At 31.2% G+C, this 6,017-nt stretch overlaps 1 pseudogene; it reads right to left on the reverse strand.

The window, feature by feature from the left end:
- Window positions 1-4,758: 4,758 nt before the first annotated feature.
- Window positions 4,759-5,799, reverse strand: LOC107896126 (protein MIZU-KUSSEI 1-like; annotated as a pseudogene).
- Between the last annotated feature and the right edge of the window lie 218 nt (window positions 5,800-6,017).

Below are 6,017 nucleotides of genomic sequence, written 5' to 3' on the forward strand. Positions count from 1 at the left end.
GAGTTTAGAGAATAATAGATGGTTAGGTGCAATGGAAGAGGAAATGCAATCTCTAGAGAAAAACAAGACGTGGAAGCTGGCACAACTACCAAAAGGGAAGAAGGCGATTGGTTGCAAATTTGAAGACACTATTGAAGTTAGTGTTATGAGAAGATGTTCGAAGATGTGGAATATCGCCAAGGTGGAGATTTGTTGAATATTGGCAATATCCCACATTAGGAAAAGATAGAAAGGGAGGGGGTTTGGTTTGTTATATATAGAACCCCTCCCCCTTTGGTTGTATCATCCCAAAATCTTCTCCTTTGTAATATTTCTAGAGGAAATATTAATTTGGTAGTGTCCGAGGACGTAAGCTAAATTGGCCGAACCTCGTTAAAACTCTGGTATTTTATTTCTTATTTGTTTGCTTTTATTTAATAGCTTTATGTTGGTTATATTTATTTAGTTATTATTGCTATAAATATCTAAGTGAGTTCTGTCTAGTTGTTGGGTTTTAAGCGGGACCATTGTGACCCCTCCAATTTAACTGGGAATTTTCTTAGTATAATTGTTGGCATAATAATTACCTAAATATTTCTGATAATATTGTTATTAATATTATCGTCGCTTCCGCAACACTAAATGGTCCACACAAACGGGTCCACACATTTGGATCTCTAACATCCAGGAATGGGTAAGCCACTGGGTGCATGATTACCACCAATCTGATCTTGACCAAATATCCATTTACTAATCGTTGGATCTTAGTCTTGTGGCACAATTGGAAACACAAAAACAAAGTATGTTTTTCCAAACAAAATCCCAACCCAATATCAATTATCATGAGCATCCAGACATGCCACGAACATTTCCATATCCTACTGTGCAAGAACACACCCAAAGACCAAACCACATACACCCATGGCAAAGCTACACAACACCAGGTAGGCCATATCATTCGTCAGGATTACCCACCCTTCTCGGTTGCCATCGCATTTACTCATAACAGGACTACAACAGCATTTGGAGAAGCGGTGACAATCACAGGATACTCCTCCTCCCCTTCTATTAGTCACATCCTACACAAGCCACTCCAAAATTCACAACGAACTTCTCTTTGCCAAAACAATCCTAATGAAAATCAAACAACTCGACATTACAAATTATCAGCTATATCACTAGAATAGGAAGAGGAGGCATATATGCCGTAGCCAAATAAAAAGTAATTGGAAACTTGAACCTATACAATAAGAGATCCAGGCATTCCAGCAAGGTACTTGCTTAACAGAGATGACAACTAGGCATACATTACATCAGCAACCCCACTCTTTCCCTCAAAGCAACAATATCAAAGGCATATAGGGGGTGGACCTAAAATCTTGTAATAGTTATCACGTTCTCTTGATATTTTCTTGTTTACCAAAGAAAAATAATAATAATAATAATAATAATAATAATAATAATAATAATAGTAAGGAAGCATTTGAGAAATAAAGGAACATGCAAACCGATAGTCCATTGGAGACAACTAGACCAGTTCTAGTACCTTATATTGCACCTTTGTCCATTAATTCTTTTGTTTTTTATGAAGAAAGTGGTGATGATAAATTAGCAGGGTCTAGTTCTAAATTCCATTCTTTACTTTATAAAAGTTTATAAGTTGTGTTTTTATTTTAACTTGTTAGATTTAATTTTTGATAAATACATTTTTTTGGTATATGAATTTAGCTATAATACTCAAATTGGTATTTAAGGTTTTTTTTTTCAAATTGATACATGAATTCTACTTCAGTTAGATCTATTTTTGAAAAACCATTAAAATTGGATGGCATAGACCGATTAGACTGATTCATGTGGCACACATGCCTCATTATCAACTAATTGTACATGCCATGTCAATAAAAAATTTTAAAATATATAAATTTAAAAAATATAAAAATATATATATTAAAAATCCAATTTTTATGAAAATAAAAAATATTTTTGAAATTTTATGAAAATATTTTAAACTTTTTTATAAATATTCAAAAAATTGAACAATTAGACAAATTATTTTAAAATTTATAAAATTACTAAAAAATATGTATTCAAAACATTTGAAAAAGTATTTAAAACTAAAAAAATAATCAAGATGATATATAAAAATTAAAAAGTCATAAAAATGGAAAAAAAAAACTTAGAAATTTTCAATAATTTCAAAAAAATTAAATAAAAATATATAAAATTTTAAAAAGGATTTAATATTTTTTTAAAAAAATTTACCTTGTTTTATAAATTTTCTCTGAATTTTCTAAAATTTTATATTTTTCTTGATTTTTTTATTTTTAGATATTATGAATATACATTTTATTTTAATAAAAAAATAAAATAATTTTTATTTTTTTAATTGTATATATTTTCTTGATTTTTCAAAAAAAATATTTTTCTAAAATTTAAAATTTTTTTATTTTTTATATAGATAATTTTGATAATTTATGGTGTAAATTATATAAATAATGATCCGACCATTCATAAAAAAATTATTAAATCACCCCAATTTAAAAAATTAAAAAAATTGTCACTCTAACTTTTTTTTTAGTCCAAAACTATTGAATCATAAAGGGCAAGATGGAATATAAAATAAAAATACAAGTAATTTCCATGTCGTTTATTGGAAAAATAAAATAAAATCCATAACTCACCATTTTGGCTAAATTGAATTCCCTGCTTCATCTTCTTCCTAGAAAGGGCCAAAGCTGGTGAGGTTTTACAGTCTCTTTTCTTCAACAAATCCCACAATCCAAACAAGGAATAATTAGTTATCTGATATGGGATAATAATTGGATATATAGCATCGTTTTCATCCTCTTCTCCGACTCCCTCCCAAACCCAAAATCTTCAAACCTTAACCTTATCGAAACATTAATTTCTCAGGGTGGAAGATCTTGGCGCGTCAGAGTCTTTGGAGGTGGCCAATTTGGATGCTACAATGAGCCGCTTCATGCTTTCGTCGGACAAGGAATCCAAGCCGGAATTTCCCGATGCTACTTCTTCAGCTTCAACTTCTGCTTCTGATTCTCCGGATGAGAAGGTGATATTGGAGGATGCCATTAACCAGGTTGATCAGATTCTCTGTCAAGCAATTCAAAATCCTCGCGAGTGCCTTTTCATTACCATTAAATTTGAGAAATCAAATAAGGCAGCCATTGTTGTAAAGTGTTGATAGCTTTGAAGATAATATGGTATGAAACGGTGTAGTTTTAACTTTTGGATTTAATTTTTTTAAAATTTAATTATAAAATGACATGGAAATGAAGTGGAAAAAGTAGATTGTTAAAAAGTATATATGACATTAAATTAATTGTGAACTCAACAATTTTTTAGTAATTTCATGGTTTTGGATTAAAATAAATAAAATAGTTGAGTTATTATTTTGTAACTTTTTTTAAATTTAGGTAACTTAACAAGAGAGTTTTAATAATTGAGTGATCATTTATATAATTTACTCTAATTTGTTTATATATATATGATTTTTTATTTTTTATTTTAATGTGTTTTTATCGGCATGACAAGTACAATTAGTTGGTGACATGACATATATGTCACATGTTCATGTTATCTCATTTGAATGGTGTTACAAAAATTAACTTAATTGTGTGATGGAAACTAAATTCAATTACCTGATTAAAATCCTAAAAAAATCACTTAAAAATCAATTTGAACATTAAAATCATATGTAAGTACCAAAAATATATTTACCTTTTAATCTTCATACTTTACAAAAACTAAAAAATTAACTAATTTATTGGTAAACACATAAACTCGAATTACTAATTGATACTAATGTATTGCGTATATAAATATAAATTAGAAATTAGTGAGTTGTTGATTTTATTAAATTTTTGCATATAAATTTATAAGTTTTACATGTTAGCAATTTAAGGATACAACTTAACAATGTTAATTTCTCAATATTTTAAAAAATATATAAAATAAAAGAATAGAATTCATAATTAAACTATTACAAAATTACAGATATTAAAATTTTATTTTAAAAAATTAATTATGAATAGGTTGGAGCGTATTTACGAATAATTTTAGAAATCTCAAATATTAACTAAACTTATTGTATTCACAGTTGGCTTTCAATCTTATGGATTTGATAGTGAAAATTTTTAATTAAATTCAGTAAAGAAAATAAAAATGATTGTATCTTTCATTCTTTAGTGTGTGTAGTCTAAGCGATACCATCAGTTTGTTAACCTTGGTTACAGAGTGCATATGTGGATGAGATAATTTAACCAAAAAAAGAAAAGAGGAATAAGGAAGTGAGATAGTATCATTTTGAATTGTAATTTCTGGAAAAAGAAAGAAAGAGAAAGAATTGGCGAAAAAGAAAAAGTGAAAAGGTGAGAGCAATGCATAGATCCTCCTCCCATGTGCAGATTACAATATTTGCACACGCTCCGCCCTCATTCAATCATTCTTTATTAAGGAATCAAAACCAACTCACACCTAACATTTCAACTATGTCTTCCCTTCTTCATTTGACATTCGCTTTTAAAAGTACTATATATATATATATAATACCCTAAACCCTTCTAATCTATATCTTTGTTAGTTGGTATGATGGAAGTGTGAACTGTTCAAATTCTTCATCTCAACCCATCTTTATTTTGCCTGCTTTATATTCATGGGAAATTGGACTGACATGGTATTTTAACTAAACCTTAAAGAAGACCAGTTTCATTAATGTTTGCCCAATGGTGGGATTATTTTGGATTATGAGACATATGCGGATGTTAACCCATTCAAATGTTTACATTCACATATCAATCACAACAAAGGCAAAATTAGTGATCATTGTTACGCAAATCTGGCTCTTTAACCACGTTGTTAAAGCTATGCCAATTAGCACAGCTCAAAAAAAAAAAAAGAGGGGGGTTTGGCTAAATAAAACCGGTTCAGCTCACCGATCCGGTGGTTACGATATAAAAAACTGCGACCGCTACTGCAATTTAATTCCGAGATGAGCGTGAGCGGAAAAAGAAGGTACTGAGTTCTTGACCAACATTCCCTTCAGGATCAATCAAATGGAAAGATTCAGAATCAGTTGAACCACGAATTCTCTGAAAGTTAGCCCTCAAGTACATTAGTTCATCATCCTCATTGTCAACTTCTTTTCCGCTGATCGTTCCAGTGCCCACGACCACCGAACTCATTTTCCTTAAAGCATCCGTATCGGCTTTCGACGGCTGGCGTTTAACCGCATACCCCACTTTCCTTCCATTGCAGTACATAGTCCACAGCGGCATCGGAAAACCCGACTCGGTATCGGTGCAATCCAGCGTAATCCGAAGGACACACCTCGCATTTCTCGAGCCAAAATTGGCGTAGGGACTGCAAATTCAAGGAGGAGAATTGGGTTGGTGGACTTGGAGTTTGCTTGGATACAAAACCGGACTTTTCCCCTCCGATAACTGAAGATGGTGCCCGTAATAACACTATAATTAGAACTGTAAAGATGCCTTGGATGATGGGTTTGGTGTTTACTTTCTGGGTCTTGGATGAGGGTGCGGTTGCAGGTGGGGATAAGGAGTGCGATAAGGGAACGGAGAAGCCGCCAGGAACGGACTTGTTTCTGGCAGTCAACTGAGGTAACGCCGGCATTTGCTAAGTGGGTTGTGGTGGAAGTGACTGTCGGGCAGGACATGTTAATTTGCCTTTATGTCAAAATATGGAAAGCTTGGCTTGTGGGTAGCTGGAAATGGTTCAGGCTTATATAGGAGATGACAATGCCTTTTTTTTTTCTTTCCCTTTTTGTTATCTCTTTAAATCTATTAGGAAAAATGTTGTATGACAGTTCTTAAATCAATCTTTAACCATTGATTTTAAAATGATAATTGGATAATTTATTTTTCTAATTTAATTAATAAAAAATGTAGTGATAATGATCTTTCAGTTCATACAAATGATGTTGTAACAAATTAGATTTAACTTTTTAAATTTGGCTTAGATATTAGACTTAAATTTAAAATATTACATTAGCCACTAAAACG

The sequence above is a fragment of the Gossypium hirsutum genome, chromosome A10 (genome assembly GCF_007990345.1).
Source record: "Gossypium hirsutum isolate 1008001.06 chromosome A10, Gossypium_hirsutum_v2.1, whole genome shotgun sequence".
Taxonomy (NCBI): Eukaryota; Viridiplantae; Streptophyta; class Magnoliopsida; order Malvales; family Malvaceae; genus Gossypium; species Gossypium hirsutum.